General features: G+C 44.3%; 2 long non-coding RNA genes across 2 annotated transcripts; both read left to right on the top strand.

Moving 5' to 3' along the window:
* The first annotated feature begins 894 nt into the window (after window positions 1-894).
* On the top strand, window positions 895-2,939 carry LOC115560942 (uncharacterized). Its single transcript, XR_003979861.1, has 4 exons — window positions 895-1,316; window positions 1,453-1,530; window positions 1,666-2,010; window positions 2,113-2,939. It is a non-coding gene; the product is annotated as an uncharacterized LOC115560942 (long non-coding RNA).
* Window positions 2,940-20,690: 17,751 nt separating this feature from the next.
* On the top strand, window positions 20,691-21,960 carry LOC115560943 (uncharacterized). The gene is made up of 3 exons (XR_003979862.1): window positions 20,691-20,912; window positions 21,046-21,150; window positions 21,320-21,960. It is a non-coding gene; the product is annotated as an uncharacterized LOC115560943 (long non-coding RNA).
* Window positions 21,961-22,714: the final 754 nt, after the last annotated feature.

Genomic DNA, 22,714 nt, shown 5'->3' with positions numbered 1-22,714 from the left:
CGGAGTGGGTGAAAAACGATGTGTGTGTGTGTGTGTGTGTGTGTGTGTGTTTGTGTGTCACTCTGTTCGAGCCTGCATGAGAGGTCAATGTTGTCATTAGCTGTTACGTCTTTCTGACCAATCACAGTTCAAGGCCGACCTGGGCTGTATATTCGGGAGGGGGCGCTCAGTTACTCCCCTCTAGACAAAATCGAATTGGTTGCGACGTTGACCCGGCGCCCCCCGAAAAGTTAACGGGCCACAGTGAATTCTCCCAACTCTCCCGATTACCACACAGGCACGCACTGCGTGTGGGTGCGTGCCTGTGTGTGTCTGCAGGGCAGGCGTTATTCAATTGCCTGGTAAACATGTAGGCCTACGGTAATATTCATACTGGTTTAAATAATGCATTTGATAGGCTATTTCCCATCGTTGCTGAGCAAGAGTTTTGTTCGACAGTTCAGTGATAGAAAACAAATAATAGCCCGGGCTATTTATGTTTTACGGTACCTGTCATGCACCTACCCGATGTCAAGTGGACCGGGTTGAATTCACTGCGGTTCTCTCTTATATCCATCTTACCAAAGATATTTTGGTACTGTCCTTCTCAACACTCTCTGATCTCACTAAAAGGCTAGCAGCACGAAACAGCATAATCGACGAGATGCGCTATGCATAGAGAAGAAAGAATACCGACGTTGAATTTGCAACATTTTGCAACTAATTATTCTAAATCTGCCCATACATGGACACGGCAGAATTTTGCGGTTTTCACACGCTACAATGTTAGTAGTTGATATTAAGTGCCGTTTGGGTCCATTCCTATCTGAACACACTTCCGGTTGGGGAGGGTGGGGGTGGAGGGGGGATCCCTATTCACAGGGGCCACTTCCTGTTTATGTTTTATGACGGGTCGTAAACATAGTATAAAAAGGGGGCGACGGCTTGGTACCTACGTGTGCGTGGGTCCAGTACCTATTGGACAGGCGTCTATGACGTCGGGGCCTTAGGTGTGAATGTCTACAGAGGGGCTGCTATCAGGCATAAATATACGGGGCCCCTTGATACGGGAGCGTACGACCTCCGACCCTGACGTTAGACACGCTATTCTAAGATAGTAAACGCGTCGTAGCAGTTGGAAGAAAAAAAAAAAACATCGATCCGTCCTGCACAACTATGCCAACTGACTGTAAGTATTCATATGAGTGTATTATGATTATATTATGACTATGTCTATGTGAATCAGCTGTTTATATCTGACCGTAGCTGCGATTACTTTACAGCGATTCGCGGTGCCGGAGGCGAGAGCGTGAAACAGCAGCAGGGTCCACGTGGAAGTATGTTTTTTGTTTTGTTTTTTATAGCAGCGTGTAATATATAGTTCCATAACACTCTCTCTACCATTATTATTATTAGTTATGGTATATTCATGTAGAACAAAGATTAAATTTGTGTTTTCCCAATGTGTAACAGGTTTGCCTGATATTCGGCTCAACATTCAAAGACCGATTCTAGCAGACCAGACTAATGTGCTGACAAGCGGTAGTTTTGGTAAGTTGTTAATACGTCCGCCATTAATATATCTATAGGTGTATTACCAAAATAAAATATCTATTAATTTAACATCTAAAACAACCAAACCTAACCCCTGAATACTCTTGTATTTTGTTTTTGATCCACGTTTAGTACCTATCGAGGCCAATGTCATTCAGCGAACCCCCGGACCAAGTCGACTGTCCAAGAAGAATTTGAAAAGATCGGCGGGGGTAGTGGTGGCTATACCCTGCCCACCACTGGCCATAGAACAGCTACAAATTCCTTATAAAAAGGCTCGCAAGGATGCCACACATAATGGTTTAGCTCCGGATAATTTTACCCAGGTTATACAGGCAGGCATAAACCCACAAATTGCTCAACATGGAGCGGCATGGTCTGATGCCAAACACTGCGTGATCGGGGAAGTGGAGGTGCATGTGTCTGAGTCGCCTACAGACACCGTCACAGTGCAACCGGATGGGACTATACAACACGGTAGGAAATTCAATGAAAAAAAGCATGTGTATATTCTATAGAGTGTAATGATTATGATGGGATTGATACTGATTTCTTTTCTTTTTTTTCTATTACAAATAGTCTATGGAGATCCCCAGTGTGCGCCACCAGCAGGGCTGACCGTCAATGATTGGGCTGGTCTTGACGACATCCTGGACGCGTCCTGGAATTCATCGCTGCTGGAACATAGCGACTTCACTCCAGCTCTGTGGGTCGACTCTCCAGCTACATCCGTAGAGGCTACCACCAGTGCAGAGCCTGTACAACACCACCAGCCTGCAGGTCCTGCATCTGGATCCCTACACACCATTCAAGCCCCTATCTGCGACTCTCCGTGTATCGTGAGTCCCATCGCTCATGAGGTAGCGGTGCTGCGGCTACCAGCCGGTCCCGCAATTGCTGATGGTGAATACCGTGCTGTGCTGCGAGATGCTAAATTGCGTAAAGAATTTGCTGATAAATTAGCCGTGTTAACTGCAACGGTGGCTGTAAACTCCTTAGCCATTGATCGTCAGAGTAAATGTGGTGACAGTAGATATCAGGCTCTCGAAGAGCAGACGAAGCAGTCCTTCATCGCTATCAGGTTCGAAAATGCGCGTGATCGTATGACTGCTGAATCCCCAAACACTGAGACCAGTAATGGACGTGCAATTTTGGTCCTTCAACGTAAGCATTTGGCGGCCGAGGCAGCTGTGCGTGGCAACACGCAGGGCATAGCGAGAATTAGCTCAGAAGAGGTGTTAAGAGCTTCTAAAACCGCTCGAAAATTATGGTTAATGGAATCTACTTGCAAAGCTAACCTCAATGCCTATCGGGCAATGTGTACCGAGATGTCTGTGATGAATGACACACTAGCAAAGCTTACGGTGAATGCTATTATTTGATTTGTGTTTTTGTTTTTTTCTTTTATCTCGTGGAGAGGGTACTTTTTTTTGTTTTAAACTGCATGTAATAAAACTTTTTTTCTTTTAATATCTGACTAATTAACGTTTTTTTTTAAATATAATTTTTATATATATATATATATATATATATATAATTTTATTTTATTTTCTATCTATCGGCATTAAAAAAAACTATAGCCGTACACTATGCATAACGCCATTAACCCTAGAAAAAGGAAATTCAAATCTATAGACGGTAATCCCAAGAGACGGCGTAGATCTGATAGTGGGGGTAGCATTATGGATTTAGAACTTGAAGAGATGACAATGCGGTATGACGCAACCGGCGATACGTCTCATTTGTCGGGCGTAGGCCATGTGGTGGGTGGGGGCATGTATGCAGAAGGTTGTTTAGACAGGCGGGAAATATGTGTTGGCGTAGATAGAACTAGACGGGTGTTAATTGCAGCTGATGCATGGGGTCGTAGCTTGGCTAATGCTCTATATCAGGCAGCACAGATAAATGTTTCGAACGAACCATGTCTAGATGACGTGGTGGGGCTAGAGGCACCAGGAGATTTAGACACAAGGGGTGTGTTGTATGCGGGGGCAAACACACAAGATGTACTTAACGCTGTCGGGGGGCGGTTGGATAGTGCACAAGAGAGTCTATACATATCCACACAGATCGATGTATTGCATGGGTCGCCACGTGATGAAGGGATTGGCGCGGGTTTTCAGGACCCCCCGGCCGCGGCAGGGGTCCCTATAGAGTCGAGGGGTGTGGTGTATGCGGGGGCAAACACGCAAGATGTACTTAACGCTGTCGGGGGGTGGTTGGATAGTGCACAAGAGAGTCTATACATATCCACACAGATCGATGTATTGCATGGGTCGCAACGTGATGAAGGGATTGGCGAGGGTTTTCAGGACCCCCCGGCTGTGGCAGGGGTCCCTATAGAGTCGAATATACAGGTCGGTGGTGGTGGCGGTGGTGGTGGCGTGGGGGATGGTGGTGGTGGCGGTGATGGCGATGCTGTTGTTGACGATGATGGCAGTGGTGACGGTAGCGGTGTGGGGGATGGAGGTGTTGGTGATGGTGCTGCTTATGATGGTACACAGGTGCCTGCTGTAACGGGGGAAGATAATGACGAGTTGCATACCAGATTATTTCCCCGGTTTAACGGCTTTGAGGTTAGACAGTCCATTGACCTGAGAAGTATATCCCTTGCAAATTTACAGGAGGTCCCAGATTTGATCAGGGAGAGGCTGTTGGATGTCATAACAAGCTGCTCGCAAAGTGCAGCCGATGGTAGTGTCTTAAACGTGGTGCTGAGAGGTCCTTCATTGGCCTCTGATGTACAGGCTGTGCTCGTAATGGGTGACGATTACAATGAGGATTTGTTTATGGAGCATATTAGCCAAGTCATACAGAGCAACGACACAGGTCTGACGGATGATGTGCTAGAGCTGGTGGTCACAGGGGTCCACAACAAACGGGGTGGGGCACGTTTGAAGTTAAAAAACATTCCCTATGATGAAATCATACACAAGAAGAAGCTAAGTCTCTACACACCGAGTAATACTCACGACAATTTGTGTTTCTCACTATGCATGACACATTTTCTGCATGAGGGGGTAACCGGGGGCGACACAGCGGCCAAAGAGACTAATTTGGAGGCGGCTCGCAAATTACACAGGGATCTGGGGTTTGCCCCAGATCACCCTGTGGGTTTCTCGGATGTTTCCAAATTTGAGAGACATCTAGATGTTAAAATCCTGATATTTCATCATAATGATGCATTCAGGAAGCTGGAGATGTTCCAGACACATACGGACCAACATCCAAAAACAGTATGGCTATACCTCCATGATAGCCACTATCATTGCATAGAGAACAGAACGGCATTCTTTGGTACGGGATATGTGTGTGAATATTGCTACAAGGCCCATGAGGGAATTCTATTACACAAATGCCCGATCCATTGCAATGTGTGTCTGACAGTGTGCGATAGACTATCAGGTCGCACGATAAAGTGCAAGGACTGTAGTCGTATATGCCGCTCGCTGGTCTGCTACAACACACACAAGAAGCATTCTGCCAAACATGACATGATACCTTGTGAAAAGCTCAAATACTGCGATCGTTGTTGTAGACAGTATATCATATCGAAGAAGAAGAAGAAGAAGAAGGGGGTGGGGGAGGGGGATGAGGAGGAGGAGGAGGAGGAGGAGGAGGATGAGGAAGGTGACGCTAATGGTCATGTATGCAGCGATGCAAAGTGTCGTAACTGTGGGGAGCCGATGCCCGATGATGGAGTACATGATTGCTATATCCAGCCGTACGACAAGAAAAAGAAAAAGAAACGCAGGGGTGGTCGCGGGGGTCCATCGGATGACTCTGATGACGACGCTCCGCCTAATAAATACATATACTATGATTTCGAAACGCGCGTGCATGATGGTCGTCACGAAGCAAACTGTGTGGCGGCTATTACGTCTGAAGGCATAGAATGGTATGCTACCGGTCTAGATTGTGTAAGAGAGTTTGTGAAACGCTACAGAACAGGGGAGTATACGTTGTATACATTTGTGGCACACAACGCGTCGGGCTTTGATAACTATATCGTCCTGGACTACATGACCAAGCAGGGTATTAAACCCGTTTTAGTCATGAAGGGTAGCAGAGTCATTTTGATGCGTGATGACGCCTACCATCAGAGATGGGTCGACTCATTTAGCTTCTTGCCCATGCGATTGGCTAATGCACCGGCGGCGTTGGATTTTGACGATATGGCAAAAGGTAATTTTCCGCATAAATTCAACACACGGGCCAACGAGTCTTATGTCGGTGCCTACCCTGAGATCTCATATTATGGATATGATTCCATGACTAGCGATCAAAAGACAGATTTCGCTATTTGGTACAGATCTGTACGACACAAAAAATTTGACTTTCAGAAACAGCTGCGTCTCTACTGTGTCAACGACGTGAGGATCCTATACAAGGCGTGTAGGATCTACAGGGAAAATTTCATAGAGTGTGCCACTATAGACCCCTTGTCCTATGCCACTCTGGCTTCGGCGTGCATGGCCACCTTCAAAAAGTCGTTCTTGAAGAAAAACGTCCTGGCACTGACCTACGAGGGTGTCTATCAGAAAAAGCAAAAGTCGTTCTCATGCGCATCCATCCAGTGGCTTGAATATCTATCCCACTCCACTAACATGGAGATTCGGCATGCTCTCAACCATGGAGAGGCTAAATATGGACCATTCTTCCTAGACGGACATGCACCGTCTATAAACACAGCCTATGAATTTGCAGGATGCTTTTATCATGGGTGTGAACAGTGCTACAACGCTGGCCACCAGAACCCTGTCCTCAGGAAGACCTATGGCGAATTGTGGGTGCAGTTTCACCTCAAAGTCAAGGCTCTCAAAAGAGATCATGGTTTAAGAGTTGTGGTCATGTGTGAGTGTGAGTGGCACCGTCTGAAAAAGACCAATGCTGCAGTGCAGGCATTCTTGGCTACTCTGAAAATACAACCTAGGATTGATCCTCGCGACTCTCTCTATGGGGGTCGCACCAACGCCATCAAAATGTATCACAAGGCCGTGCCCGGTGAGAAAATACGCTACTATGACTTTACCTCTCTCTACCCCACAGTACAGGCCCGCTGTCCTTATCCTGTAGAGCACCCCCAGATCATTTTCAGGAATTTTGGTCCTTTGGATGGGTATTTCGGCATCATCAAATGCACCGTGTTGCCCCCCAGGGGTCTTTACCATCCTGTGCTCCCCTACAGGTGTCATGGAAAGCTGATGTTCCCCCTCTGTGGTACATGTGCCACTGAGCTCAATCAGACAGACGCGTGTCATCACTGCAACGATGAACGGGCTCTGACAGGGACCTGGGTGACTTTTGAGCTACAAAAAGCGGTCGAAATGGGTTACGTGTTAATCCAAATGCATGAGGTGTGGCACTACCCCAAACGGTCAGAGACTCTGTTTAAAGGGTATGTCAAAACGTTTCTCAAGCGTAAACAGGAGGCTTCAGGATACCCCAGCACAGTGGACACTGCGGAGAAACAGCGAGCGTATGTGCAAAACTATCTGGCAAAGGAGGGTATACAGTTGGATCACAACAACATATGTGTGAACAAGGCCATGCGTAATTGCAACAAGTTGATTCTAAACAGTCTGTGGGGTCGCTTTTCACTACGCCCAGACCTACCCACGTGTGAGCTAATTTCTGACCCTGAAAGGTTCACTCAGCTCATGTTTAGCGATAGCTATCACATTAGTCACTTTTGCTTTATCTCTGATGAAGTAGCCCTTGTACAATGGAAACATGTAGATGCACGTCTCGCGAGGGCGCGGGATGTCAACGTGATTGTGGGGGCTGTGACCACCGCCCATGCCAGGCTCATGCTCTACGATCTTCTAGACAAACTACAGGAACGTGTCCTCTATTGTGACACAGACAGCATCATTTTTGTTTCTAAGGAGGGTGATTGGGTACCCCCTTTAGGCCCTTATCTGGGCGACTTGACCGACGAGCTAAATGATGGTGATCTGTATGGTACCGAACAGGAGGATTACATTAGCGAATATGTCTCAACAGGTCCTAAAAGCTATGCATACCACACCCGTGACCACAAGTCTGTCGTCAAAAGCAAAGGGGTGACTTTAAATGCAGCAAATGCTGAAGTGGTCACCCAGCAGACCCTGAAATGTCTATTGGATGATTTTGTCAACCATCGGCCTCAAACCCTCGACATCACCACCACCGTAGATACCATCCAGCGAGATAAGACTAGGTTTCTGCTTAAAAATGCTACTGTAGTTAAACGGCTTAGGGTGGTTTACAACAAACGCAGGGTCTTCCCCGACTACACCACGCTTCCTTACGGCTATTAACCATTTTGTTTATTGTTTTTCTCTTTTTCACATGATCCATGTTTTTTCTTCTTCTTCTTTTTACATATCGTTTTCAAATGATCCATGTTTTTATTCATTTTATATTTTTGAGGGGGGTATGCATATTGTGTTAAGAATTGTTTCATGTTCATACTATTACCTATTTTGTTTTTTATTGTTTTCAAATGATCCATGTTCTCTTCTTTCATCTTTTGTATTTTAATCATTTCTGTATTTTGGGGGGTATTCATATTGTATCTGTATATACTCTTTTATGCCTCATGTATTAATGATGAATGACTGTGCTAATAATCTTGTTGGTGTTAATAAAGAATGTTAACTGTCAAATGTTTCACGGTTCTATGGTCACAATACATCCGTCCATCAGAGGGGGTGCACACAGACCGCAGAGATGGCTGCTGTACACACAACGTTCGACCCTAGACTTCAACACCCGTTCAGCATGGTAGTATCGGGACCTTCAAACAGCGGCAAAACCTACTTTGTCAAAACAGTCATTGAAAATATGGATCGGTTATTCTCAGAAAAGATTGAAAATATAGTATATGTTTATTCATGCTGGCAGCCCATATATGATGATTTGCTTAAAATAAGGAACATTCACTTTGTAGAAGGGATCCCCAAATCTCTATGTGATGATGCAATCTTACCAGTCCATACTAGAAATCTGCTCATTATTGACGACTTGATGAACGATGCATGCAATAATATAGAGGTTCAGTACGTTTTTACCAAATATGTACACCATCGTAATCTCAGCTGTATGTATCTGGTTCAGAATTTATTTATGCAGGGTAAAACCAGCCGTACAATTAGTCTAAATACCAATTACATGGTTTTGTTTAAGAACCCTCGTGACAAATATCAGATTATGTTGATAGCCAAACAGATGTTTCCATGCAAGACAAAATATTTTCTAGAAGCCTTCAACGACGCTACCGACATGCCTTACGGCTATCTGCTTGTAGACTTTAAAGCCATGACCCCGGACAACATGAGACTTAGAACAGATATATTGTCAGACCGACATGTTGTATACACTCAGAGAGCCAAAGTGATTAGCCCAAAAGACCATGTCCTCACGTATAAGTAGAAACTGTGAGCGTCTTAAGCAACTATATAGCGCCCCTCCGGCTCAGCGTAAAGTTATCCTCAGGACAGCCAACGCCGACTTTATCAACTCGCTGTGTGAAATAGCCTTGAACATTTTACAGGGCAAAATACCTCTGACTCCACGCCAGCATACGAAATTGCGTAGACGAAAGAAGGACCTCAGAATACTCGCCAATAAAAATGTACTAATATCTAGAAAGAAAAGACTAATCAATCAGACTGGTGGATTTCTTCTACCCCTACTGTCTGTGGCCATACCGTTGTTTACAAGCCTGTTCTCAAGAGGCGGGTGATTATAATGGATCATACGCACAAGATGTATCTAGTTCCTCAACATCAACTCGATGCCTTAAAGCATACACAACCCAGGGATTCTGTTAGACAGACTGCTGAAAATGAGCTGGATAAGGCCATTGCGATGGTGTTGAACACTCCCGATACAGACCTATATGAAAAAGCGGCCAGGTACGGTGCTGTCCTGCAGCGTTATCTATCCATGATAAAACAAGGGCAACGCGAGCACGGAGAATTAACTCTGTCACTTGCTGAGGGGGACCCAGTTCATACGCCTATGTCGGCACGGCATGGTGTTGATGACGATGATGGCACCGGCGATCATATTTATAAGGATATAATGAAACATATACCCGTCAGAAGCAAGAGCAATACCAGACATATCCTGGACTCTTTAAAGAAATCTAAAAATGTTTCATGGACGGACAAGGGGGAGATCATATTACAAGGCGAAACTATTAAGGGGTCCCATATGTTTGATTTGTTAAAGAATGTTACCGCCCCTTACCATGTTGTCGAATCTGTCAGACCACAGGGCTGGAATGTATTTCTGAAATCTTTAGCCAGTAATAATATACCACTATCGTCTATCCCTAATAAGCAGCTCAGACAAACTGTAAACATGTATAAGCATAGTCCCGTCACTACGGACGACAATGCGATGGCCTCCGTCCCTGTCTCGTCTGATAAAAGGAGGAAACGCAAGCAGCCATTGTCATCTAATACTTCCCCTGGAATGCATATGGCCGAGTGGTTACCATTTTAAATCATGTATCTAAATGTATGTGTTACCCGTAAAAAAATAAATAAAAGAAAACAGTACGACTAAAATGTAATCAAAATATTGTATTTTTTATTATCAATACAGAAAACAAACATAACAACACGTGTTACATGTTACATCCGCATACACATGACTGCACACACGTCATATCATGTTCATTACAGACATTAGGTTGTACACGGTTAACAAAGTCATAAACCTTTTCATCATTACGGGGTAAATTATCCCCATACATTTTCAAAAACTTATGATAGGATACCCCTTTTTGCATATTAAACAAGAAAAAAACACAATGATGCCCACATGCTGTACTTGACGGATCCTGGACCTGTTGTGTAGAATGAACAACATCTATACAGTGCTGATCGAGAAAACGCTGTATGGTCTCAGGAAACTCAGAGTATGAGGGAGGGTTACCGTAGGAGTCGAAAAAGTAACCCTGTTTCTCATCTGTAATATAGATGGCTAGCCAATGTGCACCGGCCATATGCGAAGGTTCGGTGTTGACCACCATCATTACAGGTCTCTGATGAATTTCCCGGGGTAGGTGATTACACGGTAACGCGCCGAGAAAATATGCCTTGTGGGCCATTTTCTGACACACTGCTGTTAGCTCTATAGTATTCATATCGCACCGACTTTTTAGTAATAGTCCAACAGCACCTGCCGTCTATTTGATATTTCTATAACAGAATCTAAACTGCATAACATATCAAATTGACCGTTGTAGCCAGTACTGCTCTGAATCGTGCCTCTAGCCTCACATTCCCTGTTCTGACTAGCGATACATGTTGCCCACAGCCCTCATCTGCCTCAAGGTTGAAACAAAATAATGCATACCCGTCCCCGAATTCCTTATGATTAATAGCTATTTCTCTATCTTTGAGCTGACGACCTGTAGCCTGAATGAGCTGGAAATATTCTCGAGTATAGAGGCCATTTCTAAAGTCAGGCTGAAAGGGCTTAGAGGGATATGCTTGACCGTCGCAATATAGGGATAAGAACTCAATGCCGAAATGTTGGAATCTGAAAGGATTCCTGGCATAGCTCCCTGTGAATGCTTCGTTATTCACAAAACCTATAATAACCATCTTGGGTATTTGTCCTAGAAATAGATTATCCTGTGTGCATATACGGCTGCCCGCAGCGATGGATACATTCTTTAGACATACCCTATCAACAGGGTATTTAACGTTAGCCTGGTTTAACGCACGGGCATGTGCCAGCTTGACGCCTGGTGCTACCGATACCTTTTTAATGAAAACATTTGCAGACACTATAGAGACACGGTATTCCACAGCACCATCGGACATGAGACAGAAATCATTTTTTGCTCTAATGAATCTCATACGGAGATCAACTCCGTTAATCATCAGTTTCTCCTGAAAAAACATATCGACGTGTATAGGGGATATCAGCTCCGCTATACGACTTCGCCCCGTATATTCACTCCTTGTCGTTAAGCCTAGATTGAGACCTCCAGGAAGAATCTCGTCCATATGTCCGTGTGTGTCTTTCTGGAATAGACCACAACCAAATTGGGTGTCTAATGTTCCGTTTCCATAGTTTAGCAGGCATTCTATTATGCCTCTGTACGGATAGGTGTTTGACGACTGGGTGATAAGCCTATCACCCAGAGTAATATCTACTTGGGAGAATAACGTGCATCCTGGATAGTTAATCAGTCCAACGGGTGCCGCCGGCGCCAAGTCTGTTCCATCAGGATTAGTAATCTTGATCCTCAGGTGTAAATACGTATTGTTTAGATCTATATAGTCTTCGCTACTGGCCGATACAAAGAACTCTATGGGGCCACCATCTGTTAGCGCCGATAGCGGGGGTATTTCAATATATGTACTTTTTTCTATCGAAGTCTGCGTCATCGGCAGGGAGAAGAGATCCAGTTCGCTCTTAATGCATTCGTCTGACATGTTATGTAGCAACGCCATTGTTATTCAGCCCACCTGCTATACTAGATGAATATATCGTTAGCCGCCCCTCTAAAACGACGGGCTGCCCCCTTCCTGATCCTTTTAGGTTTGGCTCTCTTTTTGATAGATGCCAATCTTTTATTCTGTTTACGACGACGTGCTGGTGCACGGGTACGCCCACATCCTATAGGCGGATACTTTGTTGCTCTTCGGGCATATACCCTCACGCCTGCCCCCTGCTGTTTGGGCGTAGATGCAGCATGGGCTATGTTGGTCATAACGTCGCCTATAATATGTTTAGCAGCAGTCTTCAGATGAGGCTTTGCTATACTAACCCCTCGCCTAAATAACGGAATAGCCATTCTAAAGAGGCTACGGAACATCCCTCCGATGCCAGCACCATATTGTGTGCTGCTACCCTCATAGCCAGGTAGCCCACTCCCTGCTTGGTTTAAATAATACTGAACATATTTGTTCTCGTCGTAAGGCGGTCTATACCCCCTCATCCCTATAGATGGGGCTATGAATTCTACTGTTTTACAGGTCTAAAATGCAGCTTGAGTATCACTTTGCCGTATGTGAATTTTATATTTGTATTCTGGTCAGACTTTAGATCGATTTCAATATCTCCAAGAGGGTCTCGGGCTACGTGTACGTAATGCGGCTTGTCGAACATGTGAATGCAGTGTCTCCTGCTGGTGTCGGTTATATTAATACTCCTTAGCAGGGGTACATAACTATCTCCGACCAGCTGATGGTCGACAATGTCGCTATATATGAACATGTTGTAACACCCCCCGTGAATATCGGTGGGATGGGGGGCATATGCTGCATACGATTTATGGGCCTGTAGCTTGACACCTGTATCGAAACCCAGCATAGCAGCCAGTTTTCCTCTAAAGACGATAGATAGGTGATCGTCTCCTTCTACATAAATGCGGTTTCTAATACCTTCATGATGTAGTATAACTTTACTGCCAGGATTATATTTGGTCCAAGTCTTGTTGATTTGTAGTAATAACGATCCGATACTCTCATAAAGCCCACCAACTAATAGACATGATGTCCTATGACCCGTTTTACCATCGTGAACGGTCATCGTAGCGTCCTCGGTAGGAAAACTATGCCAGCTGCATGGGTACTGAGCTTCAATTAGGCCTACTTCATAGGGCTGCTTGGTGTGTATAGATTTTGCTAATTTAGTTCTAAAATTCCATATCTTATTTTGCGGGTAGATCCCTGCCGATGCATTACTCGCTAGAGTCACATAGAAACCCCCAGACACCTCCTTATCCATCGTACACTCTGGTTATCATGGATTGTATGTCTCTTGTATGTCTCTTTACGCATCGACTAGTGTCTTTTCAGCTATCCACGAATTGAATGCCTCCGGCCACCCCAGCCATTTGACATATAGCAGATTCTTAGACCCCTCCCTTTTTCTATCTATAATCTTTTCTATTTTATACACCTTGTTTTTAGACACTATAACTTTTTGCAGCTCTTTCTCGTAAAATGTTCCATGGACAGGGGCGTCTGCATAGTCATGCAGCTTATAGACTGGAGGACACCTTGCTATGCGCTGCGATATTACAAAATATTCATCTGTAAATGTCTGTTCATACCCCTTCCGAAATGTAGCTCTGACTTTTGAAATTCTGACCGTGTCACCAACATCGTATCTAAAGACCACCATCGGCTCTTGAGCGGTTTTGTATAGCGTATTAAACACCGTTTTCTCATTATCTTTATCAACGCTGACCGGGGTCATTTTTATCGATCTATGGTATGAATGGTTATAAGCATGGACCATATCCTGTAGTTTATCCACATATCGTTTGGAGTTGGCAGCTGTTAAATATCTCCACATGCGGGTTTTCAGAGTCCTGTTGAAGCGCTCCACTATACTGGCCTTGGTCTCGTTAGATGTAGAGAAATGTTTGACGTTGTACCGCTCCATCAAACGCTGAAAGATCTTGTTATAAAATTCTTTGCCAGCGTCAGTCTGCAGTTTATCGGGGGTACGCCCTTCACCGAGAATATCATCAAAAGCTTTAGCGACGTCGATAGCCCTCTTGGACGGTAACGGACGAACCCATGCATGTTTTGAGAATACATCGATGCACGTCAACAGAAAATGCACACCATCATTTTCGGATGCATACTCTGCCATATCCACTAAATCAGCCTGGAACTGTCTATCTATTCCACTAACCAATACTCTATTTCTGCGGAAATGTATCGGTGCAGGTACATGCAGGGTGTAGGGATCCTGCTTCAGCAGCCATTTCTTGATATATTTTAGTGGAGGTACTGCACCCTCACTATGCGCGAGGGCCGTTCTTAGTTTATTGATGCCGCCGTAACCCCCTGGTCCGGAGGGATCATAATAAGTCTTATGCAGCCGTTTATCCATGTCGTATGTCTGCGACAAAAAACGAATACTGAAACACTGCTCAGAGTTATCCATCCTTTTATTTAAAATGTCTGGCCGTTCAAAACAATTCTCAGATAAAGTTTACATGAAATTTTATTTTTCTGCACCATTTTACAAGCCATCATTCTAGCAGTTCTAATACCCTCGGCGTTTGAGGCATTATTCAACTTCAAGACATCCGATACAAAAGCACATATACACATGACATGTCCGACGGTAAAACAGTCACCATCGGGGAAATGGGTAAATACTTCAGCTAACATTTGATCAGTAGGTTTATCACACAAGAATTTCATGACCAGATCATTCCAACCCTTATACGTACATTTGATATAGGCATTATGCTGGACATATGTATCATTTTCTATGGCAGCATACATCAAAACGGATAGTCTATCCGATACAATCTTGCTATCCGCATCATACGCATAAGAAAACAACACCCCCATTATAAACGCCACCCACCACCACCAGGCTTTGGTTTGCAAAATGACAATGTAGGGCGCCACATTTGTATGGCTTCATGTATCAGAAGCAGATGTTCATCGGACACTCCTTCGGTGGTCAATGAATCCAGTTTTTCTGTATTATAGGTATTGCATATTAAATCACATAGATAAGATTCGACCACACCATAGATTTTTCCGGGGGACACAGTCAACCCTGTAGTCTTCTTTAGAACAGTTTCTAAAAGTAACAGGAAGGGATGTCTGTCCAGGATGACACAAATGTCATGGTAGTGGGATTCGTAGTGATGATGTGTCGCTCCCTGCAGGCATGAATGGCGTCGTTGACTTGGGCAATCACACTGGCATCCCCAGCAGTCCGCTTGCTTCTGATGGCTGATGATGGCCACCACACAGACCCCCGTGGTAAATCGCAGAACAGCCAGCGATGCAGGGTTTAAACGGATCTGTGTTGATACAGGCCATCCGTCGTCTCTCATAGCAGTGTCCACCTCCAGCTCACTGTCCTCTCCGACGTGTAGGAAGGTCAGATTCAATCCGGTCAGATAGACGGCATACTCTTGAAGCCAGTGGGGTCCGGGTTGCACAGCCTTTAAATCAGCAGTCTCCATAGCCACACCCCCACCTTGAACATGTTCATCATTGACCTGTGCTGCATAGCGTATCAAAAATATACCATTAGAATATGAAAATAAAAAACACACACAACACCCACATATTAAAATAAGGTATAGCCTATCAAAAACACATTTAAAAAAAAGGAAAATAAAACACCCTTAATACTACTAGTATGTACCCTCCACCTTCTTATACATTGCGGACATTTTCTAATGCTAGCATAACCCTAAACATACTCAAACACACCATGTACCCCATCATCAAACCCAGACGACTCAAACAGGCACATTCGGCATTCATCATCAGTTGTGCTCCATGGTTCTTCATTCGTCTTAGCCAAAGAATCAATCTCTGCAAAAATTCCACGTAGTGCAGACAGATCAGCCCACTGCATGAAAAAGACATTATCAAAATAATCAGCAGCTTCTAAAACACTGGTGCGTAGAGGAGAGCTACCGATGCAATGCATATCATAGCACTGTGGTAGCTCGTCTGTATCAACACCGCGTATGAAAAAAATGAAATCCTGTGGGCTCTTCGTATGATAGTTTGCATCCATGCGATGAATCCTCGATTCATACTGAAAGGTGCATGCCAAACGATGTTGAATCCTCGGTTCATACTGAAAGGTCCAACGGTATTCATGGGGTCCCCCATGCCATGTACCCTCGCCGCCGTCTAGCATGGGGCATAAATTCTCCAAGAAAAAATTCCACTCGTGAACGTTCATCCGCCACTCTGTAGCACAATCTTTAACTTTCAAAATAACACAGCCATCGACCCATGATATTACATACCCCAAGCCGTATTCACCAACGTGGGTGAATGAATCCCCGGCACTCCGGTCTCTCAAGCCTAAAACAGGCCTCGTTCTTTTGAGTGGAGCATTAAGCAGTACCGCATCTCCACAACTATCGACATAGTTAGACACAGGCGTACTAAAGACGGACATACCATCAGGCATCTGGTTTTCAATGTCCTCATTGCTCGACACAGAGTCGTCCATGGCGGGGGAAGACAATGGCGACGGGGTACGAGGGCCCCTATACAACCAATAAGGACTATCTGATCTATGGGTTTCTTCTGATGAGCAGTCCATGTTGATTGAAAAGAATACTGCAGACAACTTGATGAATGCGGGGACCCTACAGCAGCCGTCGCCCCCTTTTTATACTATGTTTACGACCCGTCATAAAACATAAACAGGAAGTGGCCCCTGTGAATAGGGATCCCCCCTCCACCCCCACCCTCCCCAACCGGAAGTGTGTTCAGATAGGAATGGACCCAAACGGCATATAATATCAACTACTAATGTTGCATCTGTGGCTGCTGGTAATTCAATCATAAAGAAGTAAACTCTACTCGCATTGGAAGCTCCCGTTTTGTGTTGCAGTAAAATGCGTCCTTAATGGAACGACAGCTATGCGAAAATAGCGTTTCGATATTTTTTATTTTTTTTTGGCCCGGTCGTAGGGGTGGCCAGCGGGGTGGCCGAAGTTTGACCAATGGTGGCCACGGCCACCCCTGGCCACCACGTGGCTCCGCCACTGCGTGGACCTAACCTGCTCGGGAGGTGGTTATACTAACAGGCCACTTATGTCCTTGGCGACTAGAGAGGCGTCCTTCTCATGAGAAGAGTCTAGGGAGGAGTCTGGCTCATACAAGGAGCAATTCATTCGCGTACCAATTCTAGAGATACAAGCGGCCCAGAGCCCTGTTTCAGGTAGCTGGTTTTTAGGCAACCCCGAGTTTGTTCGCTCTGAGTTAGTGGAAACTCTGGGTTTTCCGTTTCAGGTAGCAGGTTCACAAAGAAGTAAACTCTACTCGCATTGGAAGCTCCCGTTTTGTGTTGCAGTAAAATGCGTCCTTAAGGGAACGACAGCTATGCGAAAATAGCGTTTCGATATTTTTTAATTTTTTTTGGCCCGGTCGTAGGGGTGGCCAGCGGGGTGGCCGAAGTTTGACCAATGGTGGCCACGGCCACCCCTGGCCACCATGTGGCTCCGCCACTGCGTGGACCTAACCTGCTCGGGAGGTGGTTAGACCTACTCTGAGTTTAATAGGCTATAAGGCTGAAGGCAGCTCTCCGACAGAAGGAAGTGTTAGAAATGGCATGTCCTTTTCTACGAGAGCCTGTGGACGTAGAGGCTGCGATCCTCAGAAGGAATCTCCGTGAGGAACGATTATTAAGACCCCGGTTGGATATACTTTATTTTCCTGATAATTTTCTTCACGAGCACTATCGTTTTTCAGCGCAATCTATCATTTATTTAGACCACCTTCTCAGCCCCCATGTTAACTGTCAAACGCACCGGGGGCATGCTTTAAGTTTATTTTTTTATTTTTTATCGCAATTAACGCATGTGCAGAATGATCCGCCCCGTGCATCCCACCCGATCTGTACTACAGTCACTTCAACGTTGTGGCTTTCCCATGATCAGAGTAGCTGACTAACCACGGACCTATAACTGCTGCAAGTCAAGAAACTCATTTTAAGAATGCAAGGCAGAAAAGACCCTGGTACTGCTTTTAACCAGATGCTGTTCTTCTCTACATGCACATGCTCAGCATAATCGTCTGCATTGTTCACTGAAGTAAAACCCTTTGAGTAAACTGTTCAACAAAATAACTTGTCCCACCACAGCCCGTGTTCTAATAAAGACAATCTACTTATTATGAGGATTTTTTTATTTCCTGAAAGCACAAAAAAAAAAAAGTCATTTATATTGGGTATGTTTTTAGAGCAGGGAACAGTAGCCTATCCCAGTTTGCACCTCACCCACCTATAACTTATGTTCCAAAATTTGGATCTCCAAAGCATCCTTTTGCATCTTTTGAATGGTTACAATTGCATGGAGGTTGGTGAGGGCATCTGGTTCAAGTAGGGCGATGACGCCATCAGTAACTGGAAGAAGATGATTAGACAGTGCAATTATTACTTGAGCCAGAATATTGCCCCATCTAATTTGCAACGCGCTGGGTTGCGTGTACATATTTAATTATTTTGAATAACCAACCTCTTATACTGTAAAGGCACTTCTATCCTGGGGGGTGGGGGGGATCAGAGGAGCTCCCCCCAGGGATGCCCTCAGCCACAGGACGCATACTCTGTTGGCTGAGGGCCATCTCCTCAGCCTCTGTGAGGGCTGCAGGTGGTGGACCCCCTCCAGTCTGCCGGGCCTCTGCATTTTTTCGATTTGCTAACATGGAGGAAAATGTTACCCTAATATTCAGTAAGCGCTATTTTGAAGACACATATATATTTATAATGCATTTTGCCTAGGTGTAGCCTTCTAATATATCTAAATCCTATTAAATATTGGCAGTGTTGGGGTGGCTGGGAAATGTAGGCCTACTACTTACATTTACTGCTTAAATATAGTATACAAATATATAATACATGTTGAACATAGCTGTTAAATTAGGTAGAGCAGGCAAAACAGCACAATTGATTTGATTTCAATTAAACATTAGTTTACCTGTTTAAACTATATTTTTGTACTTCATTTGCTGCCAAGTCCTCGTGGGGCAACTCGGGGTTGCGTAAATTGACACACACACACACACACACACACACACACACACACACACACACACACACACACACACACACACACACACACACACACACACACACACACACACACACACAATTTACATATTGAATAAGTGGAAGATATTAAACTTTCCTCTTATTTTATTTTATTTTACTAATTTATTTGACTCACGCATTGACTTGTTCAGCTATTTCCTGCCAAGCTCTCTCTCGCGCTCTCGCTGCTGCGGCGGTATTGCTTTTTTTTGTTAAAATGGGTAACTGCTCGGCATACACGTTCATTAGAATTTCCAATTCCGTGGGGGAAAAGTAAGTGGATCTACGCTTTTGGTCCATGTTTGTTCATGTTATCAGAGATCCATTGATGATGGCTCTTCATAGTCAACAGGCACGCCCTCAACCCAGAGTGAACATACTCAGAGTTGATTAACCCAACGCTGATCACCTGTTCTGAAACCGAAAACCCAGAGTTGCTTTTCAACCCTGAACTCTGAGTCAACCAACTCAGAGCGCAGGATTAAACTCAGAGTATGTTGAACCAGCTACCTGAAACAGGCCTCAGTACACAGTTGCAAGACAACAGTAACCTGTTGTTTTACTAGTAGATTTAGCTAACCTGAATATTTACAAGCCTCCTCTTGATACACTGACATAAAAACGACTGTCTTTCAAACACTTTGAAAAGCTTTCTTTCATCCCTGAGCACCCTTTCTCCTTCCCAATCTTTCTTTTTCTATGTTGTGACCCTGAGGGCTTTCTTCTCTGCCTCTCCATATTGAGGTACGTGTCATCAGATGACAATACGGTTCAAATGAAGACACTCTGTCCCTCGCCTCCAGGGCGTGGTCGAGGGGGAGCCAACTGGAGCGCCGTGGGCGGAGGAGGGGGGGAGGGACGCGAAGGAGCGGGGGGGGGGCGCCTTATCAGTGACGTTCCTTTGTTATTGATCATCATATCATGTACACAAACGCTGTTAAAAACAGAAAATGACGACTTAATTTTTTTTACTTCCATCGCTTTGGCGCCCCCTCTGGTGCGGCGCCCCTATGCGCCGCATATAGTGCATACCCACTTTTTGTGCCACTGTGCCAATGTTTCTTGTTTTGACAGTTGAGAGTTTCCTTCCTGACGAACTGTCAATGTTCCGCTTGTGATTGGTCAGTTGTCAAAAAGACGCCTGACGTCGGCCGTTTTCTTCCTGAAAGTTGAACTTTTTTCAACGCTCCGTATGGTAGAAAAAAACGCTGGGAGAGGCGTTTAAAAAAACGGCCGTGACTTTATAATACAGCATCAAAATAATAATAATCGTTTGATAGAGGATATTGATTTCCAGATCCAATAATATACATTTTTTTGATAGGGCGTCATCAACATTGGCAGAACTCCGGCAGAAAGGCTGGAGGAAGTCAGGTGACGAAGAACACAGAGCAACAAAGCAAATAGGGATGCATCGTTGTCGATGAATGGATCAAAGACGACGAGCACCCAGGTGACCGGGGTGACTTGTTCTTTTCTGTTGTTTTATTTTCTGGTCAGGTTTCGGCACATAACTAGGCCTACTTGATTAGGTTTGGGAAAAAAGCCCTGAAGTCCAACTTATCCCATATCACAGGAAAGCTTGGTTGCGCGTCGATACTAAATATTAATCTGGTGAAAGGCATTTTTTTACAAGGGCTTCGAGTCAAACCGTATCAAGTAGGCCTATCCCTTTTTTTAAGTTTCGTTTTTAAAGAAATAGAGAAGGGCGTTTACCACACCTTGGATAAAAGTCTTCCACTAGCTCTCTCATTTATCATCTGCTTCCACGATGGGCTACGTTGGCAATTTCTTCATTCTTTCTTTGACAATATCAACCGGTAAGAACACCTTTTTTATGTCCTTGACAAAACAAACTCACTTTTATGTTGTTGGTTTAATCCGTTCTGTGGGGGGAGGGGAGCTTTCACCCCTGCCTCTACGGGGATGTATTGACAATGTGTTTCTGTGTAGTTGGGGGATTAAGATGCTTCAAGTGTATCTCCGGAGACTACCTCTCCTGCTTTAACACCGTTGAATGTCACTCATCCATGGATCGCTGTTTCACCACTGGCCTAGGTAACTTTTATTTTTTCTTTAAAAAAAAAATTCTGAGGCGACCCTAGAAGTATTTATAATACACCTGATTTGTGTTCTTAAGATCATAAGTTGTAACATTACTGTATTACCATACGGATACTGAAATGGCCAGTATAAAAAATATGAATAATTCTATCTTGTTTTGCAGGGGATACCTTGATCAAGGGATGTCAATTCAGTCCTGTCTGTGTCCTGCCAGGGACCGGTTGCTGCAAAGGCGATTTGTGTAACTTTTGAAATTCCAGCAATAGCATTGGATCAAGCTTCATCCTTCTGCTGTTGTCTACCGCTGCACTGTATTTCCTCTGATCAGTGGGTCTGCATGCACTCTAGAAACCTGGGGCCAATTCACTAATGAATCTCCAGATAATGACATTCTGTTCATTATCTGGAGACTATGTTTGCATCTAGATTACATTTAGGGCCTTAAGCAGATGCTTTTATCCAGAACGACTTACAATTATTACATTTGTCGGACGAAAAAGAAGCAACAATGTAACGCTGTTGGTAGGCCTACAGTGAGGATGTTTCTGTGTTTATACTTTTCTGATGAAGAATTTCTACGAAGTTCCTAATATACCTATTGTTTTACGGATACTACCAGTGATTGTTCCATTTAACCATTGTCACATCATAAATACCAATTGATAAACAATAAGGCATATACGTGTAGCACAGTTGAAAGGAATGACCCTAGAATACGTGATGCAGTTTCTGTTTTGGACAAGGCAATTGAATAGTGGTTGCAAAACAAACAAAAAGTACGAGAAAATAAATATCAATTTGCAGCTATGTCACATGGAGATAAGTACAATCAAGTTGGAAAGATGTTATGTGAACAGAAAAAAAAATATGCACGTTCGTGCTGACTTGCTTGTATTAGTGGAAATTATGATTGAAATGTTTTACTAAATTGTTCAGGTAGGCCTATCACACATATTTGATTGCTAATGCAATTCATACTTAAATATTTGAAAAATAAATATGGCATCAATGTCATGTGACCCAGTAACTCCATATATTATTAGTAGCCTATACCATATTATGTAGGCTATGCCTTAAGCCTAAACCAATTGGACACACTAAGCAACAAAGTACAACCTTAAGCCTATCACGTTCACGATGAATATTGGAGACGGAGAGCAAAGTGACGAGAGAGAGAGAGAGAGAGAGAGAGAGAGAGAGAGAGAGAGAGAGAGAGAGAGAGAGAGAGAGAGAGAGAGAGAGAGAGAGAGAGAGGTATAAAACTCTTTATCTTATTCGGCATATTGAACCGTCGGCCTAATGCGCCTCTGGTTTGACTTATCGAACAAACGGCCCTTCGGAACAATGGGTTCCGTTTTCGTAACATTGAACCGTCGGCATATAGTGGCATGTCGATCTAATGGGAAAGGGTCCCGGGAAATTCTAGCTACACACCCCCTCCGTTGATTGGTCGACAGAATCAACACTCCCGGGCGACGTGGGGATAAAAACAAACAAACAGTAGCCTCGAGGTATTATTCTTTAATTACCATGTCGCGTAAAACGCTTACTTGGGCGA

Source organism: Gadus morhua, chromosome 16 (assembly GCF_902167405.1).
Source record: "Gadus morhua chromosome 16, gadMor3.0, whole genome shotgun sequence".
NCBI classification, from domain to species: domain Eukaryota; kingdom Metazoa; phylum Chordata; class Actinopteri; order Gadiformes; family Gadidae; genus Gadus; species Gadus morhua.
This window is presented reverse-complemented; position numbering and strand designations above follow the sequence as displayed.